The sequence below is a fragment of the Carya illinoinensis genome, chromosome 7, assembly GCF_018687715.1.
Source record: "Carya illinoinensis cultivar Pawnee chromosome 7, C.illinoinensisPawnee_v1, whole genome shotgun sequence".
In the NCBI taxonomy this organism is placed as follows: domain Eukaryota; kingdom Viridiplantae; phylum Streptophyta; class Magnoliopsida; order Fagales; family Juglandaceae; genus Carya; species Carya illinoinensis.
In genome coordinates, this window is record NC_056758.1 from 38,089,528 (window position 1) to 38,113,463 (window position 23,936).

Genomic DNA, 23,936 nt, shown 5'->3' on the forward strand with positions numbered 1-23,936 from the left:
CCCTACCGCTAGATTAAGGGAAAGTGAACAGAGATAGCAGTGCACCACTTCAGACAACCGTGTCGGAGTCGAAGACCGCGTGGAAAAAGTGACCGCCATCAAATGTTACAATGCGAGGGACGATGTGTTTGTTCTTGTAATCGACTTTGACTTGACTGCCTCTGTTTACGGGCTGGCTGCCTGATTTTAATTGAAGATAAAGATAATAACAACAAAATACAGATTCAATAAACATCCACATGGCCCAAGTCTCTTCCTGGACATTCAAACCACAAAATAGTAAAATACAGGTTGTTGAATATATCCATATGGTCAAATGAAAGAGTAATTACTTGTCCCCATGAATCATCACACGAATGACTAATTAAACCCGAGATATTTGTATTGCAAGGAAGAAAAACAGTATAACACAACTCTCAATTCTATTTCAAATGAATCTCAAAAGATAACCTCAACGAGCATATTATATATTGATCCAAATGGTTAGGCCCTCGCTGCAAATATGGCAACTTTAAAACGAACCGAACCGCTGTACAGTTGCAGCTCTGACACAAAAATAAAGCCCTTTGATCATTTAGAGAAAAAGTGTGTATAATGTAAATCTATATAACCTATATGAACCTAAAAGCCAGTAACTCCAGAAAAGTGCTTATTCATGGCACGGTCCTTCCTGTAATGATTGCTTCTTCCTCCGCCTCCTCCTCCCCTCCTTCCCCTGCCTCTCTGATTACCCAAATTTCCCTTTGCTTCCACCTCAGAAGCATCAGACTGCTTATTTTCCTCCTCATTTGACTCTCTTGGCCTTCCCCCTCCCCTTCTTCCCCGGCCCCTCAAGTTCCCAACATTTCCTCTACCTTCTGACTGAGAAACATCAAACCGTTCATCTTGTTCCTCAGATGACTCTATCAGCTTCTTCACTGCACCAAGAGGAATGTTGCCACCTTGTCCAAGGCCATAAATTAATTCTTCTTGAGCCTGAGACAATAGTGCTGCTTCACCACTATTTGCAACTGCAACCGAACCTGCAACTTTATAACTGTAGTTCTTCCCATCCCTGACATAGAATTGGGGCTTCTTTCTGGAACCCCATTTTGATCCAGAAGCATTTTGAACCGAGCTTCCAGACTCTGTCCCCCAAGATTTCCCCAGATTCGAGCTCATTTTATCACCCATCATCTCAGTTTCCTCCATACCTGTTTCCCCAACACTCAACCCCAAATCATCAAAAGAGTCATCATACTCATCTTCATACTCATACTGTGAAATTATAGTGCCAGAAATTGCAGAATCCTTTTCATTACGGATATCCAGGATATTGGAATCAGGCAAGTCACCTTGGGGCTTCCTCACATATCTCCCAAGAGAGGATGAGGATGAAAATGAGGGGCCCTCAAGTGGTTGCTCCCCAATTACAGACACTGAAGTGGTAGATGGTGGATTTGTAGATTCAGTTTTTCCTTTTGGTGATGCAGGTTCCACTAGTTTCCCTTTTCCTTTATCATTTGAGCTCACAGATAAAGCAGGCTTGGGCATTGGAATTGAATCTACTGAAGTGTCTAAGGACAGCAGGTCTTCATGAAGAGTTCCCTCCAGAATTCTCTGAATCACCTCTTCTGGATTCTGGTTATAGACTTCAAGACAGGCAACAAGAAACCCTTTACCAAAGTCGGGGAAGAGATCCTTTATCTGACTGATTTTGGACTCCATTATCACAGCATCCTCATCCATCTGCACTTTGTTGCTTGCCAAAGGGGATTTTGTATAGTTGGGTCCCTTAATAGTTGCTTTTGGTTGATGCATCATTATACCAGATAGATATTGGAACTGTTCATCATCCATGCATATCCATCCTGAACCAAAGTCAAATTAAATGTAAATGGCTTCAAGGTTTACACTCAAAATTGACAATGGCCAAAAAAATTATGCTCACAGAAGAAAGATGAAGTAAGGTGAATCGTAGTTCTTTAAAAAAAAATAAAAAAAATCTATGAGCTACATGTTGTCCAAGTTGATCAACAATATAAAATGTGTAAAAAAAGCACTTGCCACCTCAATAATTGTTGTCCTTTTAGTAATGTGGAGTAAAAGTAACACCACAACGCCTTTAAAACCTTGAGAACTAAATTAAACCTAATGATATATCGGGGACAAAACTAGAATCTGACATACAATTTAAGGACCAAATCATATTTTGACCAAAATAACTTTTTCAAGCATAAAAGCACTAACCAGTGTCCCGCAAACTCTCAAGTCTGCTCATTACATTGTGAACCTTCTCAACGCTTTGAAGGAATGTTTCCCTGTTCTCATTCTCCTGAAATTGTTGGGAAACCCCATTGATCTCCCTAAAAGTTTGAACTAAAATATCTGCCCTAATGATGGGATCCTCTACATTTGCTGGAAACATCTTTGGGGCAGGTGGAACAGGGAAGCTATCATCAAACACTTCATTACTTAGATGGCAAATTTCCACTAAATTCCATCCAAACTTGACTATTCTCATTGACAACATCTTCAAGCTTATAGCAACATCAGATATCATTGCGTCTTCTGCTTGAAGGATGATCCTCAACCCCCGTTGTAGAGATGGTAGCAATGAATCATGCAATCTTGCAAGGGTTTTGAGCAATTCCTCATTCCCAGAACTGCAAGCACCGAGAAACTTCGCGTCAGAAGGAAAGAGAGTTCTCTCTTTTTTTGTTTGTTTTCTTTTTGAAATAAGTACAATTTTCTTCACACTCTGGTCCAAAATGTAAAAACTATGACAAGACAACAGACCACTGAGGGAAATTAGCACGGGAGAAAAGTTTTTTTTTCAACATTAAAAATACTAATAATATTGCCTTTTTCTTTTTGTTTGGTCAATAGTGAATGGCACTTTCATTCGAAGCAGAACCCTACAATATAATCAACCAAATATAGGGATGAACGTTCAATATTAAAAAGGTTTCACCACAGAAAATTCCTAGCTAACATAGGTGTGTCATGTATACTTTCAGTGTACCTGGGCTATGCCCATCCTTATTTCAATAAAATAACTTATTACTTATAAATTAAAAAAAAAAAATTCCTAGGTAACATCAGCATGTGCAGTGAATCAGTGACATAACCAGCAGATGCGTTGGCGGAAGAACTTTGCATTGGAAAACTCACACCAACACCAAATATAAACCATTGACGACTATGAATCCCAGTAGCAAAAAAGGTACCTTAACTCAACAGGGCAAGAGAAGTATACAGCCGCTGGTTTGTATGCAGTTACAAAAGCATCCATGGATACAATTGAATCATTTATAAAGTCCATAACCTGCCAAGCAGCCATAATGATCGAGTAGCTGGAGAACCATTTTCAATTAATAATTTGACTGGTAGTTTATTTGACCCAACTTGTCTAGCATGAACCAAACTATAAGTTAAATATAAATGGTTTGAAGCTATTACAGTATTTTGCATCTCCTTGAGGAAACTATTTCATTAAAAATAAAATATATATTCCCTCAAAAATAAAAATGAAGACAATCACCTCTAAATAATCAGAATAAAGTCGACCGGATCCATGGTCTTCACGACTTCCAGTGGAAAGTAGGACCTACATGTAATGTTGATTCAGAAACTTTACATAACAACTTATGCAAATATGCAATGACTCCTAGCTTAAAGAATAGCACAAATTCCCACAAGAAAAAGAGACCATGACAAATAAAGATGACCATATATATTAGCATAACTAGTGTAGTTTAACAAATATTAGTTCTGCAAAAGAATGAAGCAAGACCATGGAACACCAACATTCTCACTTTCTGATTCATGATACCTTTGTAACTAGTTACAACTTAAGAAAGCGAGAAGAGAATGAAGTACTCTATGATTCAGCTATTGGCGAGCATCCTTTGTAAAATATTTATATGAATCCTAAAAGATATATAAATTGAATTGGAGATCATATTCACTCTTAACCCTTATCAGCCTAAAAGGTATGGAGCTTGTAAGAAACTTATCCCTAATAGAAACTTAAAATTACAAACCTCTGACATGGTTCTTAAATGATAACTGTACAAAAGAATGCCATACATCAGAACTTGGGCAAGCCGATGCTCAAACACTTTAATCGTCTTATAGTCAAGCTCAAATATTTGCGTCAATATGCCCTAAGAAAGTCCTGGTGCAAGCAAAAAAATGCTGTATCTGATACAAGCAAATTCTATTTCACTGCCAAAAAGAAAAGGCAATACAGGAGCCCAACAAGACTAAGTTCTGCTGATGCTCGACTACTTCAATATTCTTACTGTCGACCTCAACTATTTGTGTCAATATCCCCTAAAAAATGTCCTGGCGCAAGCAAAGAAAATTGGTATATCTACTACAAGCAATTTCTATTGAACTGAAAAAGAAAGCAATACAGGATCCTAACAAGACTGCTAGTGAACCCCACGGGAAATAATCCACAAGTTTTCAGCCAAAAAATGAAGTTTGGAAAACTCAATTTAGAACCTAACTTATTTGGAAAGAATACCTGTAAAGATAAGCTGCAGCGTTGATCCATTGTGTGGACAATGCTCAAGAAATGTGATATTACAGCAGTTAAGTTATCGTGGATCCTAGGCTGGGCTTTGAAAACATTTGCAACCTGGCGGATATAATTATGCCACAGTGAGGAAAAAAGAGAGAAGCATGTACTTCTAGGCATTAGATGATAGCCTTCCCTTGACAAAATATCACAAGAACACACATCATTTGATATATCCCTCATCTCTCACTTGTCCCACATAAACTCCCTCCCCTTGGAATACATTAACTTAACAACCAGATGAGAAGTGGCAACTTCTCAACCCTTGAAGTGTTGCATTGACCACCAACAAATTGAGCACTGCTGAACTCAAAATCTGCAGGGCAGTAAATCCCAGCTCAATTAAGGTTTCCCTTTTGATCAGACCAGTGGAAAGATTTAGGCAGCAAGATATAAGTAAACCGTATTAATAAGACCAAGTTTCATGCATGGTTCCTGAGCTTCTGCATTCTTTTTCTCAGTGAGAAACCAAAAGAAAGAAAAAAGCATTTACAAAACTCACCAATTGTAGAGTCATAACTCATTATTTTTATCACTACTTTTAGCTGAAAAAAGACTTTGGTACTTAGAAAAATAAATAAAAATACATTATAAGCCGGTAAGGCAATAGTGGGTAAGAAAGATTACGACACCATCGAGCACCATAGGAAATGCATAGCAGATAGACTACTTTTTAGGGCAAATACTTACCAGTATTCTGGTCAAATCTTTGTTTTCATGACCGTATATGGCACATATATCTAACAACTTAGGCAACTCCAGCAACTTCTTGTCCTGCAAAATAACTACAAGGAAGAATTTGTGAACAAAAGTTTTTCAGAAAACTAATTTAAAAGAAAAAATAAAAAATCCCAGACCAAACATTCTAAACTTTTACCTTTAAAATATGTTAATTACTAGTGATAGCATTACTTGCCAAAAAACTTAAATATAGCATTGAACCATTGATAGCATTAGTTCATTAAATCAACAATACTTTTGTTAATAAGTATTAAAGCACTGTGCCATTATTTGGAGTGATACGGAAAACATGGATGTAGGGACGATATTTTATAGACATACAAAAAAACTGAGACACCAACTGATCCATAAAAGTATCTACAGAATACAGTAAAAAAATGGGATTATAAGCAACCAATACAAAAAGGCAAAAAAGGATTGTGCTTTCCTCTGTATTTGGGTGCAGCTCGTTTATGAGTATGCAATCAGACATTCGTGTCTGTAGAAATAATTGGCAGTATGTACCGAATCACATCATTCACAAATATTATAGAGAAGTGTCACATAGCACACCGCGTAGGAATCACCTGATAACGTTTTATTCAATTGTTTGGAAGGCAATCCATATCAATCGTCTTTCACCCACATTTTTATTACCTTTGTCAACAAGTAAAAAGTGCACGCACAAATTACAGTGTAAGAGAGAGAGAACCACCTCCATAATCTTTCGTACTAAGACTATCAGCGGCCCGAGCGCCAGGTTCTCGATTAGAAGATCTGCCACCAAAGTAAATTCCTAATTAGTTGAGGATAAGAACGAAGAATGAGAAAAAATATATAACATACCAATTCAGACCACCTAAAATTGGAACTTACATGCGATACAATACCATAAAGACGCGGCGGCTTAACTCAAGCTCTCCAACAATAACCCCTGCAACTATTCCCTTGGCTCCATGGTGAGGGAAATCGTACCATCTGCTCCTAAACTGTAGGAAGCTATCAAGAAATTCGAGAAAGGAAGTGTCCCTCGCCACTGAGAATAGAGAGGAAAGAAAAAGAACTTTGAGATTTACCCAACCAGATGAGGAACGAGATCACACTGATAATTGAGAGAAATACATATTTCTAGGTAGAACAACAAAATCTATTTGAGAGAGTGGAGCGAAGATTATGTAGAATATTAAACGTGGAAACCTTCTGTCCAGAAGTTCCTGGCGTTCAACTTGAGCATACGCGACAACTCTCGGTTCAAAAGATCCACAACTCTCTGAGACTCCACGGGATCCAATCCACCTTCGTCGGCGCCGAGCCCAGCCGCCACCGCCTCGTCTTGGGGCAAGTAATTTACGAAATTGCCACCAGGAGTTGTGCTAGCCACAAAATCTCCGTTCTCCCCCATTCGAACCCTACTCACTGTCAACGCAGGTGGACCAGAGCTGGTTGTGGCGGCATCCGATTGTTTGGAAAGCGACTGTCTGAGAGAAGTAGAGAGTGTGGAAATGGAATTGGGGTTCGCTTCTTTTGGAGTTGAGTTATGGTTTTTGGGCACGAATTTCTTTTGCGTTCTAGCGAAACTCTCCTTGTTTACCGCATGCCTGTTGTTACCGTATCGACTCGCCATGTTTGCACAATTGATTTCAGGAGAGAGAAGAGAGAGAGAGAGAGAGAAGGTGGGGGGGGGGGGGGGGGGGGGGGGGGGGGTGGTGTTTCGAAATGTAGGGAAGTCGGAGCGACTGCAGAGTACGACAAGGCGGATGGGGCCTGTGGGTGGCTGCCGAAATAATTTATCTTTTGTGTTGATTAAATTAGTTAATTAAATTACTAATTTGGTTTAACTACCTTTCCAAATTTTCAACAATCGGCCCATGGGCTCTCGTTTGGACCTAAAATATTGTTTGAAGAGAGAGAGAGTTTCGATTTTTATCATGTATAAAATAGTTCTATTTTGGGTTTTTGACTCACCCGCTCCATTTGACCCTAGCATATTTCTGCTTCTTCTTCCTCTTTTTTTTTTTTTTTTTTTTAAATATATTTTTTTAAATATTTAAATATTTTTTTTAAATAAAAAAATACACAAATATACTTAAAATCACATCTTCAATCATTAAATAAATAAATAAATTACCGAGCAACTTGAGCTGCAAAGTAGCTTTTTTCTTTTGTAAATTACAAAAAATCAATACAAATATTCAAACGAAAACTATTTCGAGAGATGAAATTTTTTATGCGAAAAACATATTTTGTATTATATATTTACAAAAATAGAAATTTTTTGAGAAATTCATTACCACCTAACGACTAGGCAATATCTCCAACAGGACATAAAATTACATCACTATGAAAAAATATCTCAAAAATTGTCAACTTCAAAAATTATACCCAACTTATTTTTGCGACTAAAGTGGCCATCAAATTTAAGAGCTATGTAATTGTCAAATGCCAAGACAACTATTGACTGATAAATATGTTGAGAAATAGAAGGCAGAGAGGGAATCCATCCTGCCATACTTGTTTCCATTTTTATATTGAGGCGAGTCCGTGCGAGATCTGTAACTATGAAAATTCCAGAATCATGAAAGAATACAATTAAGGACAAAAACGAGGGCATTGCTTCACCACAAAATCATATACAAAAAACAACAATAGGAGATTTTTCTTTTCTGAGAAAACAAACACTCCTAGAAGCTCGATACAGATCACAGCAGGTGATTTAAGTGAATAACTGTATTCCACAAGCACCAAATTAAAACTCTCAGTGTGCCGTAGGAAGCACCAATTTGTCACAAGATTCCCCTTGGAAATTTAGAATTTTGACCCGTTAATTTCGGTTCTGATGAAAAAGTGAGATGCAGCTTCTCATCTTTTGCCAAGTGCAGGTGGGCTAAACCTGATTGCAGGGACGACAAAATTGCTAAGCAGAATAAAAGCATCATCACTACGGTTTTTTCTCTAATCAGTATCAAATTCAATATGGCAGAATGACTGTTGGGAGTCATAACACCATTCTGAAAGTGTTGAAAATATCATTCTTTGGAGATGAACAGCTCCGCTCTAAAGCTTCATCAAGTCGAACTGTGCATATTAGGCCCATTCTAAGTTTGTTTCCTTGGGCAAAACCAGAGCAATGAGGCAATCAGATGATTTAGGTGCAATGGAGAGCATGGAACATGCATCATGCGAGTAGGGAAGTATGAACAAAAGCCTTGCCCAAATGGTATTCACTGCTGGGATCTTGATTACTCCTGCACAGTCCCTCTGCTTCAAGTATGATATGAAATCCTGAAACTGCAGAACACAATTTTTAGGACTCAAAAAAGTTTTGCAACTGCAGCTTACAGCTTATTACAGAAACTGGGTTCCCATCATGCCTGACTGCATGCACATGAGATTAGGAAACTGGGTTCTGATCATGCGAGTTGTGTGAGTGCAATGAACTCAACATAACCTATCTATCCTTCTAGCTGAATGAAAATAAAGTTGGGACCACCTTACAAAATAAGGAGTTCAATAATTACAATTAGCTCCTCCCAAAGGGGCCTGGGACAGGGAGACCCAGATATGGCTATACCTACAGCATTTCTGCATTAAGTGGTCACACTTTAAGAATCGAGAACCCCCCACACTAGCGCTTAAGACGTGAGACCTTTACCATTACACCAAACTGCAGGTGCCCTATCAGAATCTTAAGCATCACATTTCCAAAAGCTTTTATTGTCACCAGTCAATTGATCTTTGGGTGAAAAACAAATTCCACATTACTTTACCAAAGCATTGATTAGATTTGAGTCTTCATAGACTTCATATAATCAACGAGTACACCAAACAGAGGGGCATGGGCTTCAATGCTTAATTACTTTCATTAAAGAACGGAATCAAGATAAATATTCAGATAACTTACGCCTTTACGGTCACCTGCAGAAGATGGGATCAGCTGACATACCTCCCTCTGCATCACATGTCAAAACCACAAATATTTACAACTGAAATTAGAAAAAGAAATCGAAAGACAGGAAAAAAACATGCGCATGCCAATTTACTCTCAACAGAATTTCAAAGAGAGAGAATATCCAGAGACTCACTTTATGTGGTGGGGCACTCGTAAATGTTGATCTAACATGCCGGAAATCTGTGCGTTTGGTCATATCTAATTTAGCAGGCCATCTGCACCAAGCAGTAGCAAGAAAAACTACTATTAGAAATAGTCCGGTCCAAACAAAATCATCAACAAAGTGGATAATGGGAAATGTGGTCCTTACTCAGAAGGCTCCGAAAGAGCGTTTGAATATTTGCAAATATCAGAGTCCAGTCTATGTGCATAAACTGTGCAGTAATGAACCCCACTTTTACATAATGTACCTTGCCACTGATGTTTGGGACACTGTCCAGAACTTTCTGTCTTGGATGGTTCTACAATAGGAGGAGGTGGAGGGGGAGAACTGGGGGGAGGAGGGACTGAAGGTGGCTTTGATTGAGGCAAAGGAGGTGGAGATGGAGGCAATGGAGGTGGCATTTCAGGCTGAGGTGGTGGCAGGGACGATAAAGGTGGCGGTGCAACAGGCAAGGAAAACATTTGGTCAAAATGGTGCATTGGAGCTCCTTGTATCTGTGCTAATGGTGTCACAGAAGCAGGTATAAAAGGAGCTGCAACAGCATTACCATGAAAACTATTAGTCATTACACCTGGCGAGACAGGGTTCAAAGGCATCTGATGATGTAAACCTCGTGCATCCCAGGAACTGTTTGGAGGAAGGTAAACAGGTCGCATATACGATGATGACTGAATTTGCTGTGGTGAGGGAATAGGTGGTCCCTGTGCTGCGAAGGGCATGCAAGGAATGTTCACTGGCGCAGAATGTAGCTCAATTTCAGGTTTCTTATACATCCACATTTGTTCGGCAGAACCAGAAACACCATGACCACCTAAAATAAAATCATTCCACAAAAACTCATTCAGTTATATGAGAAAAGAAGAGAAAAAATTATTTTTGTTTACATGTTAATCATCAATATATCACCTCCTTGTGAAGGATCTAGCCCTGCACTGCTATCATAACCATCAACTTTTCTCCCCCCAACTTCAGGCATCTCTCCAGAAACTGCCCAGTTTGACTGAAATGAATACCCGCAATGTACTGTATTTGCATGATTATCAAGCTTCATTCTGGGGGATACAAGCTCCATAGAGCTGCTCTCATTTTTCATTGAGAAAGGTGCAGGATGCTGCTTTCCTGGTTGACTGTTCAAAGGAGATAGTAAAGAATAGTAGAGCTTAATAAAAGTATTATCATCAAGAATTAAACTCAGAAGTATTTGACAAGAAACATATGCATAACTCTAGAAGTTCAAACAATAACTCATAGAAGATTTACATTCCATGCACCACTTGTAAAATCAAGTTTCAAGAAAAAATAATAATTAAAAGAAATATAAGAACAGTGCATTATCAACTCAAAACTAAATAAATTTTGAGCTCTTGGGCATACTTCATTAATTATCTTAAGTTAATAAAGACGGAACAAATTGAATATAAGTAAGGAGAATAGTACACAAATACGATTACAACTCACATGCCAAATGAAAGGTCAGAAGGAACATTAGAACCGATGAAAAACATATACTACTTTAATTTAACACCAAAACCTGAATTTGGTACGAAACAACTAATTCCAAATGTAACTTTACAGGACATTTTTTCAGGAAAAAAGTAACATGTAAAAAGACCACATCCTCAATCCCATTCTTATTTGGTCCCTTTTTTTTTTTTTGGGGGGGGGGGGGGTTCATTTCAACTAGAGCACATTGGCCATACATAGCCAGGGTTTTTTGAGGCCAGAATTGTTCGACCTCCTTATTTCTTGCCTTAGAATGTTTCAGATTTAATGTCGCTACTTTTCAGCCCATGATGATCTGTGATAGCACGAGTACCTTGTATATTATCAACAGAATAGGTCACAATTTATACGAATGCCCGACTATACAGAGGATGGGAACATCTACTTCCACGTAAACGTTTATTGGTTGGTAAGTTATAGTTCGGGGGTCTTGAACCCACACTTTCTCCCAATATATGATTAAAATTCAATGGCCATGAGTTGGTAATTCATGATGCTCCAATGTCAATCCAAATGCTTTGTCAATGGGAGGAATTAAGGGCACAATTTTTGAATGAAATCAAGTGTAAAGTGACTTCAAACCTGAATTCTATTTGAAAGAACAATCCAGGAGAACCACGGAGATTCTTCAAAATTGTGATTGCAGCATCGACACTGCTGCATTCAACAAACCAACTGCACCCCATCTGAATATTTGCTCGGGTCAACCTGACTACAGACCCAACATTGCTGACAGCCAGACTACAAATGGCCATTAGCTCATCATCTGTGAGGAATGGGGAGCTAATATTAGGAAGACTAATCCAAAGTGTATTTGATGGCACTTTATCTTCTTCCCTTGTCATGGCAGTATGGCTGTTTCCAGATATATAATTGTCAAAGAAGCTTGAGTTCTGATTGATATTATATTTTGTACGTAATGATGAAAGTAAGGAAGATAAGTGAGGCATCCTCATCCTACAACTGTCAGCAGGGCTCCCTGGTACAGTTCGGGGGTGAGGTGATCCAATACTGTTACTAGATATGGTTCCAAGGTTACTGTTTCTGGCATCAACATGGGTAGGGACAGATCTTGCGCCATCTATAAGAGGCACTGCAACATTAGATGGCCCCACATTCAGAGGTGCCCGATAATTACTTCGCTCCTTGCGCTGCTGTCTGAGATGGGCCATTACAGAGGCAGCTTCTTCAGGAGATTCAAACTCCATCAGTAATGCACCCTCACTAAAAAGCTCAGTAACAGTGTAGGGACCCTTGTAAACCACTTTCCTTGATTCATGCAGAATCTCATCCTTGGCCCATTGGCTTGAAACATTTCCAACATAAACATGAGAACTTGAACCAACCGCAACGCCATTCATTGCACCCCTAGTTCCCAATCCTACATCGATGAACTTGATACGCCATGGGAAATGCCGCCGCATATATTCACGAGCCTTTATGGCATCAATGATGTTTCTGTACTCCACTAAGGCAAATCCTTTGACTGGAAAAAAAATAAATTGCTCTATAGGACCAAACCTCTCAAACTGAAACCTTATATGAGCTTCAGATGTATCTGATCCTGAAAAACCCACCCAGAGCTGTTTAGACGCAGAGACAATATCCATGGCTGCAGGGTCCCCATCAGAATGCCAAACAATTTGGGTTGTCGAATTACATGGCATTCCCAAGTGATGTTGAGGAGAAGTCAAAGCATTATTTATGCCTCCACAGGAAGATCTCATGGTGGACATACTGGAATCCATATTTGAAACCTGATTCTTCTCAACATTAAAAGAATTACTTCTACCTTCAAATGAATTACTCCTGAAGTGTAACGGAGTTCTTCTAGCAGGTGAAAATAATTCCCCGGAAGACCGGCCACGCGACACATCACTATTCTCGCCGGACTCAAAATCCATGGGCCTCGAGCCTCCAATATCATGAGCAGAACCTGAATTTGAGTGGTGATCAGTTTCATGAGAAATTACTGAAGAGCAAATTTTGGAATATCTATCTGAACTTTATCAGATATCAAACTATCACCAATAATGGATGTCTGAATTACCTTTCTTTCCAGATGGATCATCGGAGTGTTCATGTTGATTAGAGATCCTATGCACTGAATATCTCTGATTAACATACTTAGATGAATCAGGATCATCCTCATCACTATCTACCAGTCTGCCTTCTACAGAAATTGCTTCTTTAAACGATTGAATGATTCCTTCCAAAGCTGACAAAATATCAGAAACAGTACTAGAAAATGACGAGTTATTTAATTTCTTGAACTTTGAGAAAATCCATCTCTGCAATGATCGGTCTTTTCCAAGAACCTGCATAAATGAAGCCCAGTGAAAGAAATCAATAGTGAAGAGCATGAATATAACTGAACGTCCATAATACAAATCTACCATAATCTCTCCATATTATTTAAACTGTTTAATTTTCAACCAGAATTTGAATGAATTATATGCTTTTCTCATAATAAAAACCGTACAAATATCTTATTTGCATCAAAGAAGGTTGATATGTTTTTTCCCAAGAAATAAAAAATGAAAAAAAAGGGAAAAAGAAAAGTTAATTTTATGATAAAAATTGTGTATCTGGGGCAACATCATAACTTTTGTCAATTACAACAAGAAGAGCTATTTTCTCTAAAAAATAAAAAACTAATAAGATTATATCCAAGTTTTTTCATACACGAGATATTTTAGTTAAAGAATATACACTAGAAGTACATTTAAACTTATGCACGTCAGACTTATGAAAACAATGAGACATCTTATCACAAAGGAAGAAACATAGATAACAAAAGAATGCCATAGTCATAGGAAATTCCCTGCTGACAACTTTGTCCCAGCAACATAACTCTTTCAGGAAAATTAGATGTTGAAGATCAAGTATGGCTAGTCTAGTGCACAAAATTCATTTTTCCCATAAGATTTACAATCTACCACAGATTCAAGTGCCAGCCATAGTCAATGATTTGTCATTATCTGCGGCAATTAGTTTAGATTCAACCTCTTTTTCCTTTTACGAGGAAAAGAAAGTCCACCAGAAATTTTATTTACATATTTGTATGTTTACAACCACAGGTTTTGGTAGCAAATGTTGGCCAGCTGGAAGTAATGAAAATGAAGGCTTTAATCTACCAGCCAACAAGATTTTTCACCCTGAACAAGACACGAGCATTACCAAAGCCAACAAGCAACTCTCTGGAGCAGGCAATGCATCTCCTGAAAAATGGTTGCCATCAGATATTAGCTCCTCACTGCCTTTCATGCTTCTTTCAACAGAACCTGTACGTGATTCAGCTCTGTCACTAGTTTTATCTGATACAGAAGCCACATCATGGACAAGCTTGCTTGTCACCTGCCTAAGAAAACACTCGCTCTCTTTATTGACTCCCTCCACCACACTGGAGTTGAGGAGCTCAAAAGATGCCGCAAGCAAGTTTTTAGGACAACAAAAGAAAATTCGAAGTAAGCTTAGTGCACGGAACTTGGATAATTTAACTAAAGAAGATGCATCTTCATCTGAAAGCTTTTGCTTTAGCTCAGTGAAGATGTCAGCAGAATCTTGCATCTTCAGATTTTCTTTATCAACTATCTGAAAGATATCCTTTTCCTCAAATGAGGACATGAAGAAGGTAAGCACATTCTGAAAAACTGCAGAGCAAATGCCTCGAATGACAGATGATGTTGGGGCCTCTGAAGAAGCAGTGCAACAGATGTCAACTAGACCAAAAATACAGGCCTTAGCAGTCTGAAATGCAACCTCATCAGCAACATCTCCTCTATTTATCACTGCCAAACTCCAGTTATGCATGTTGATAACAACTTTTGCTGCAGCTTCAAGAGCAGTAGGACAATGTGATGCATACCGAGGAATGAGATCAGCCACTATCCGTTGTACGCTTGCACAACCTGCAAAGCTAGCAGTAAACAGACAATTTGTCAATTTTTTCTTCTCCTTTTTTTTTTTTTGGGGGGGGGGGGGGGGGTTTCTGGGGTGATACAGATATATAAATATGTTAAATTTATTATTAAATGTCTAATGCAAGCACAGGGATTCCTTATGTTTATTTTGACTAAAAGAATAATCATTTCGGCAAAAAATATACTATTTATGTCCCACCTATATAATGTCCTTATTCCTCATTATAACAACCTACTTGGCAGAGTATTGGGTTGAGTAACCCTTTAAGATTATTGGTGCTTTGTTGAATGACTTCTTCAGTTAGGTTGATTTGACTCGGGTAATGTCCAGAATAATAGTGGACCTTTTTGGTGTTTGGAGAGGGTTAAGGGATAGTTCACAAATACAACAATGTGTAAGAAGGTCCTCAGTTGCCTCATATCCTGATTTTTGAGGGAAAGAAATGAAAAAAAAAATTGAAGACCATGACCGGACATTAAAGGAGCACAAAAATTTATTTTCCAGTAATTGTCCTTTAGACATTAACTTTCATTTTTTGATAAGTTAGACATTAACTTTCATGATTTTCTCTTGTTTACATTCTGTATACCTTAACTGCACCTTTTGCACTTTTTAATAAATTTATTACATTTTTTTTCAAAAGAAAACCCTAGTAAGAGCTCGATGGGATGATGGATTGTGCAATATAAGCATATCAATGCTAAAGACTTAAATAGGCAACAAAGGACCAATTACCATGCAACTCATTTGATGCCTCGTGATGCAATTTCATGCAAGCAAGAATGTAATTGGGATTTCATATGAAGGGGATGAGATAAATTAATGGCCCTCCTCCCTCCTCTCCCAACAAAAGTTCAAACCAAGGTGGAGGAGATACAAGCTGTTATTGGGATTTCATATGAAGGGGATGAAGATAAATTTATGGCCCTTCTTATGGCAATTGAAGAGAGGCGGTCGAAGTCAAAGACTAAGCAGAACAGGGAGCCTAAAAGGCTAACTTGTTCCATTAATTATGATGCAAAGGAGGGAAGTAGTGGTAGGGATAGAGTGAAAGGGAGGGGCAATCTCGGTTTACATGCGGCCTAAGATCATCTCTAGGAACGTGCAGGGGCTTAACAATTGCAATAAACGCCTCCGCATCAAATCTTTATTGCGGTTATGGAAGGGGGATGTGGTATGTTTTCAAGAAACTAAACTCAGTTTTATTGATAGAAAAATTGTGAGGAGTTTATGGGGGTGCTCGTATGTGGGATGGGCCTATCTGGCCTCTTTGAGAGCTTCAGGCGGAGTATTATTAATGTGGGATAAAAAAGTGGTTGAGGCGATTGAGGAGTGTATCGGGGCGTATATGGTAGCGACACTTTTCAAAAATGTGGTTGACGGGTGGGCATGGGCTTTTGCAGGGTCTCATGGGCCGAATGTGGACAGAGAAAGGGGGAGGCTTTGGGAAGCATTGGCAGGGCTGCACTCTTTGTGGGATGTACCATGGTGCATGTGGGGGGGGGGGGGGGGGAATTTTAACATTACTCGCTTCCCTAGTGAGAGATTAGGGCACTACCGGAATTCTGCGGCCATGGAGGAGTTCTCCGAGTTCATCTTTGAGCTAGATCTCATGGATCTCCTCCTTATGGGAGGCAAGTTCACTTGGTCAAACGGTCGGGTTTGGTCGAAACTGGATCGATTCCTTGTTTCTCCTGCGTGGGAAGCACACTATCCGGAGGTTTGTCAGAAACTGTTAGCCAGAATAAATTCAAACCACTTTCCTATTCTTTTAGATTGTGGGGGTATTCATAGTGGGCGTCGGTACTTCAAGTTTGAGAACATGTGGCTTGCAGCGGATGGGTTTGTAGAGATGGTCTGTACTTGGTGGGCCTCGTATCAATTCTTTGGCACCCCAAGCTTCATTCTTTCAGGTAAATTGAAGGCACTGAAACAAGATCTGAAGAAGTGGAACTTGGAAGTATTTGGCCACATTGACAATCAAAAGTCCTCTCTCCTAGAGGAATTGCAGGATCTAGAGAGGAGGGAGCTGTTGGGAGAGACCTCAGAGGAGGTGCTTTTGAGTAAGGGCATGGTTTTGGAAAATCTGGAGAGGGTCTTGTTGTCAGAGGAGATTTCTTGGCGCCAAAAATCCAGAGCTCTTTGGTTGAAAGAAGGTGACAAGTGCACAAAATACTTTCACAAAATGGTCAATTCACACCGGCGCAATAACTCCATTGAATCTCTACACTCAGATAACCAGGTGATATCTTCTGCTTCTGATTTAGAAAACCATATTACGAATTATTATGAGCGTCTTCTTCCAGAACCGGCTGGTTGGAGGCCAAAGCTGGATACCCTGTCCTTTAAAACTATTGATCCTCAGAGCATGATTACTTTGGAGAGACCGTTTGAGGTAGAAGAGATTTACAAGGTCATTTCTGGTATGGCCAAAGACAAAGCGCCGGGGCCGGATGGGTTCTCAATGGGGTTCTTCCAAACTTGTTGGGACATCGTTAAAGGTGATGTTTTGCAAGTCTTCAATGAATTTCATTCTTTTCAAAAGTTTGAAAAATCTCTTAATGCGACATTCATTGCTCTCATACCTAAGAGACACAGGGCTTCGGTTATTGAGGATTTTCGCCCTATAAGCTTGATTAGTGGTGTATATAAGATTATCTCGAAAGTCCTTGCCAACCGCTTAAGCCCGGCGCTGGAACAGATTATCTCCAAGCCTCAGAATGCTTTTATTCGTGGAAGACAAATTCTTGACTCGGTGCTCATTGCAAATGAGTGCTTGGATCATAGACTGAGGGAGGGTGAACCAGGTATTTTATGCAAGTTTAATATGGAGAAGGCTTATGATCATGTGAATTGGGAGTTCCTTCTGTATATGCTTAGGACGAGTGGTTTTGGCGATAGATGGATTGCTTGGATGCGTCACTGCATTTCAACAGCTCGGTTCTCAGTTTTAGTAAATGGTACACCGGTTAGTTGCTTTGACAATTCTCGTGGTTTGAGGCAAGGAGACCCTTTATCTCCCCTTTTGTTTGTTATAGTTATAGAGGCTCTTAGCCAAATGGTTCAGGCAGTTTTTAGCGAAGGTTTCTTATCTGGCTTCAACGTGGGTAACGACACGGTTATGATCTCTCATTTATTATTTGCAAATGATACCCTACTCTTTTGTGAAGCAAATAGGAACCAGATCCAAGCTCTACGGGCATTGTTACTTTGCTTTGAAGCAGTGTCGGGGCTCAAGGTAAATCTTGGTAAGTCTGAGATGGTTCCGGTGGGTGTGGCTTCAAATATACACAGCTTAGCTAGTTTTTTGGATTGCAAGGTGTCTTCGTTGCCTTTGAAATACCTGGGCCTTCCTCTGGGAGCTGCTTTTAAGGCTAGAGCGATTTGGGATGGGTTAGTGGAGAAGATAGAGAAAAGATTGGCTGGCTGGAAACGGATGTACTTATTGAAAGGGGGTCGACTCACTCTTATTAAGAGCACCCTTACGAATCTTCCCACTTATTGTCTATCTTTGTTCCCATTGCCAGCAGGGGTGGGAAACAAAATTGAGAAACTCTTCAGGGCGTTCCTATGGGGGGCATGGGAGAGGAGAAGAAATTCCATCTAGTTAGATGGAAGACAGTTTGTGATGCAGTCGTACAGGGGGGGTGGGGAGTGTGTGACTTGAGAACCTTCAATAAAGCTCTTTTGGAGAAATGGTTATGGAGATACCAATCGAAGGGGGATGCATTGTGGAAGGAAATCATCGTCGCTCGCTATGGAGATACCTAGGCCGGTTGGTGTTCCAATAAAGGGAGAGAGGGGTATGGTGTGGGTTTATGGAAGTTTATAAGAAGGGGGTGGTCTTGTTTCGAGAATCATATTCGATTCGTTGTGGGAGAAGGCAATAGAATCAGTTTTTGGCGGGACGTGTGGTGTGGAGATCATGCTTTGGAAAAAGTTTTTCCGAACCTTTATCGCATTGCTGCTAATAGAGAGGCTTCGGTTGCAGATATGCGGTCCCTCTATAATGGCACTATTCAGTGGGATGTTCTTTTCAACAGGAACTTTCATGATTGGGAATTATCTTCTGTTTCAGATCTTTTCAGCCTTCTATACTCCTATGGCACAGTGTGACCGTGTGAAGTGAAGGTGTAATAATCAGAAGAAATTTACGGTAAAGGCGTATTACAAAATTTTGACCACACAAAACCTCCCTTTGTTCCCTTGGAAGAATATTTGGCGGTCACGTGTACCCTCCAAAGTAGCCTTCTTCGTCTGGAACGCAGCACTTGGGAAGATCTTGACCACGGATAATTTGAGGAAGATGGGGTGTGTAGTGATGGATTAGTGCTATATGTGCAAAAAGAATAGAGAATCTGTGGATCACCTTCTATTACATTGTGAGATCACAAGGGAGATATGGGATGAGATTTTCCAAAGGGTCAACATTGCTTGGGTGATGCCTTTGAGGGTAGTGGACATGCTGGGGTGTTGGAGGAAGATACAAGGTTGCCAGCAAGTGGCAGCAGTATGGAAGATGATTCTACCATGTATCATGTGGTGTATCTGGTTGGAAAGAAATGCGCACTGTTTTGAAGACAAGGAAAGCACTATTGAGGAGCTAAAGAACTTTTTCTTTCAAACTTTATTGCTTTGGTTTTCTGCTATTGTACTAAATGGGGACAATATCCATGATTTCCTGTCTTTGATTCCTCGCTCGTAGAATGTTTTTAGATACCTAATGTATACTTCCTGTATACAAGGGCCATGCATGTTCTCTTATGATCAATAATATTTATCTTTTACTTATCAAAAAAAAAAAAAACTAAGTAGACTGGACGTATACAAGAAAACACCTAGCTCATACTAGCTAGCAATAATATTAGTAGTTATAATATTATTTAGAGCTTCTTTAGAACTCAGAATACTAAGGTTGACCTTTTAACCCCTAGAGGTTGGCTCAAGTGGTAAAAGCCTTGGGCTTAAGAGTATGCTCCCCCCAGGTCTAACGATTAAATCCTATTGGGTGCAAACAATCTCTAAGGGCCATCAAACTGGGAGATTTTCTCTTTGAATTACCCGAGGTGCACTTGAGGGAAACTCCTTGCCGAAAGCCTGTGCACCTCCAAGATTAGTCGGAACGGTTGTTCCTAGACACCCGGTGCCAATAAAAATAAATAAATAAAATAATTAAAAAAAAAAAGAACTCAGAATACTAAGGTTTTTTACCTTTAAAAAAAAGAATACTAAGGTCTTCTACACACAATCTTTGTTCCTTGTCCATCTGTACCAAGCACAGTGATCGTATTCTACATTTGCAATAACAAGCCGAGTAGAAGTTCTGTTTCAGATTAAGAAAATAGTTTCTGTGCTTTTATCCTCAAAGGTGCATACAAGTATTTTATTATACGTGGTTGTACTATTTTTCAGCGCCCGCAGTGGACATATGGGTAGCATAGAAATGCTAGGCTGTGGACCTAACGTGCCTAATGAGGACAACATGGAGTGAACCAAATAAAATAATATTGAAGGAGTAGAAACTGCCTCTCAGTAGGCTTATTGTATCAATGGATGTCTACTGAAGTCAGTTCACCATCAACATTATGGAGCTCTTAAATACTTTATTGTACATTTTTAATTCTTTGGAGTAGAACTGCGGCAATTGCCTCCCTCTTTTCCAATAATTTCTTTTTTCTCTCTTTTTTAGAAAAAGCTAAATTACTGAACAGCTTTTATAAATTGATCAGTTATATAAAAATGCACGGGCTCACGCCTAGGCATTGCTCTTGTATATGACCCGTGTACTTGGGCTTTTGCCTATTCCTAAAATCAATAAAATCTTATTTAGCAATGAAAGAAATGCACGGGCAAGCCAAGATGAACAAGCTAAAAGGTGCCAAGATGCTCTTCTAGCAAGGCAAGTTATCTAACAAGTCATGCTGGTTAGAAATTCGTAATTGCAACCCAAACAGGCAAATGCTTCTGTTTCCCCAAATATTGTTAATTTGTCGTAAATAGTCATGGCCTTCCAACAAAAAAAGCTTAGTATTATTTAAAGAGGGTCTCGTCCCCTTTTCTTAATGTATATAAAGCACAATGTAGACTTATGCAATTATATATTCCCCATCAAAAAATAGAGATAGATTAATAGCAGACTAATTTAGGATGTAAAGAGAGAAGGAGGGAAGGGGTTACCTCAACCCTAATCATGAGAGCTTTCTACAGAAAAAGCTCCCTAGTATCATAAATAATTTTTCATGATTGAATCATAGTCCCCACTTAGTTTTCTTACTTTGGAATTTGGATAAAGGAAGGAAAAAAAAAAAAAAAAAAAAGGAAGGAAATTACAACAAAATGATATGTAGACCACCTGATTATATGCTAATTATAGCGTGAGAAAAAATAACAGGCAGCACTCAATTAAGCTTCTTCCTATCTAATCTTTATTTTCATTTAGTGTTTTTTATTTGGTTGTCAGCAGCCAAACGGAGCATTAATTGATACTCCTTCGACATATCTTCAACCGAAAGATGCTACAGTAGTGAATTTGGCACTATAGCATCCGAAGAAAAATATATTCGAAACCAAATTAAATAAAATAAATAGGAGAGGGAAGATGGTAAAACCCTAACCTCTAGAAGCGGAAAGGAGCGATAGATAAGCCTGTTCGATGTCAGGCATGGAGGCATCGTCTTTCTGAGAAAGGCAAAACCTAATTCGCTTATAACAATCGTAAACGCTTCGAATCTCGTCTCTGTTCCTCCGTCTGAGAAGAATTTCATCCTGAGAAAGTGGCGGTGGTGTTGGCGGTGGAGCTACGGAGCTCTGATCCTGGTCTAATTTTTGTGGCGGCGGTGGTTCTGATAGTGGTGGATGAGGGGGTTCTTCTAGAGGCTCGTATAGCCTCCGCTTCTTCGGAGGCTGCTCCGCCGACGCCATGACCAGTGAAAGAGATAGTAGGGCCACAAGTCTCGCTCTGGCCTAATGGTAGCCCGCTCAGAATTAGTGTCGGCCCAAGGGGTACGTAAAATTACCATTAACCCAGTACGTTAAGTAAAAAGTCTACCCCGCACCATGCGGATTGCGGGATGGCTTTTCAACCCCGCAGGAGGCTACTAATTTTTAGAGATTGAGGTAATAGCCATATTTAAGCAATATGAAGTTGAGTTAGCTTAAAACGACAATTCAATAATTTAAATATAATTTTAATTTTTTAATAAATTATTATATCTATATATAATATATTATATATATAAATATAAAAAAGTTATTTTTTTATATGTAAAATAAAGCTGGGGCATGCGAACTTGATGGGTAACAGGGCACGATCCCCATTGCCCACCTTTGAAAGTTGGCATAAAAGATGGAAAAATATAGTTGTAAGTATAATTGTGCACTAATATATACACTAATGTAATGTGATTGGTCAAAAAATAGATTTTATTAAAAACAGTGTTAATTTAAATTTTAAGTATAAATGAATCAATATTGGTACACAAATTAATACGCGACCGTGCTTGTATATAACAAAACTCATAAAAGATTAGAGTTCTTCTCCGTACAGGTAAGTTGCGGACTGACTTGCACACCATCTGCTGACGTGGCAGACCCAATTATCTTATAAAAAAGAAAAACACAGAAGAGGGAAGCAAAATCCAGAAATGCTCCAGCCATTTTCATCTCTCCCATCCGCGGACTACAGCTCCTCCGCAACCATCTCCTCCGCGACCACCACCTCCATGAATCTCTTCCACCATTTTCATCTCTTCCCACCAACTCCTTTCTCAGTTTCTCTATTTTCATCTCTTATTAGTCCATGTTCCACTCCATTTTTTGTTGTTATATATACCCAATTCATAACGCATAAAGAGAAGTTATAGAATGATTGAGAAGAACGATAAAGAAATGTATTTTCTTGGCTTTTCAAATTCTTTTTTCTCAGCTAGCATACAAATTTTTTGTGGAAATACCAAAAAAATTTGAATAGTTTCTGTCTTCAACATTTTCTCTAACTAAACTCCTTAAAACCTATGAAAAATTCGGTAGTGAAAATTTATGATTTCCATAATTCTCAACCCATAACTCAGCAGCCAAACGAAGCCCCATAAATATTAAGCATAATTATCGCCTCCTTAACAAATAAACAAGTTGAGTTTTTCACATACTTGCTAGGCTGCTTGGCTGCCTTTATAAAAAAAAAAATATTTAGAAGATGCTTTTGCAAACACCAAGCGCTTCAAAAGTTCAAAACGCTTTCAATTTGAACAAAGAAATAAGAATAAATAGTATGAACATTAGGTTCATCCTTGGGCGAGACCGGGATGACTTGAGTAAACGACTCAGGAGCTGTTCTTCTCCTGGTGCACCAGAACTTTGGAAGCAAAAGTTGAAGGCTTTAAAAGCTTTTCGACTCTGTCGCACGCTCGCCGTCGCCGATCTACAGCTCCATCGTGCTCTACTCTGCCACCTCTCTCCAATCTCTCTTTCTCTCTCATCACTCTGTGTTTCAAATGAAAGAAAAACACCCAGATCCACAAAAGGAAAACGCATGAAAAAACAAAGAAGAGGAAAAGAATTCTCGCTCGAGATGAAACGCTGCGTTTCATTTTATCCATGTCAGCAATGGTGCACAAGTTGGTCCGCTTTATGCCTGCAATAAGACTTTTCCAAAAGATTAAGAAAATTTAAACTATAACTTTAATAAATTAAATTTTTTTATTTAAATTATATTATAATTTGTACCCAAAAATATTTTTTAGACCGTTGGTCTCTGTAGAAGTATTTATTTTTTAATATTTTAAGTATTAAGAGTTAATTGTAAATGGCTTTGTGATAACGGGTAAATTTGTTGAGAAATGCCGTAGTAATTCGTGGAAGTACTATTTAGTTTTTTTGAAAAAATGAGTAAATATGAAATTGATATAAAAAAATTAATTTTTTAATAATAGACTTTATTATTTTTCAAAATAATTATATGACGCTTGTACACTCACGATTATATGTAGCATTATTTAAATTTCTTTAACATAAAACCAACCTCTTGTGACTCGTTTAGATTTTTACTCACAATCACAATTTTATTATTGTTGGATTGTAATATTATCAACATACTTACGTTTTTATTATTG

The 23,936-nt window shown here is 38.8% G+C and overlaps 1 pseudogene; it reads right to left on the reverse strand.

Moving 5' to 3' along the window:
- Positions 1–357: 357 nt before the first annotated feature.
- Positions 358–21,891, reverse strand: LOC122316444 (annotated as a pseudogene).
- Positions 21,892–23,936: the final 2,045 nt, after the last annotated feature.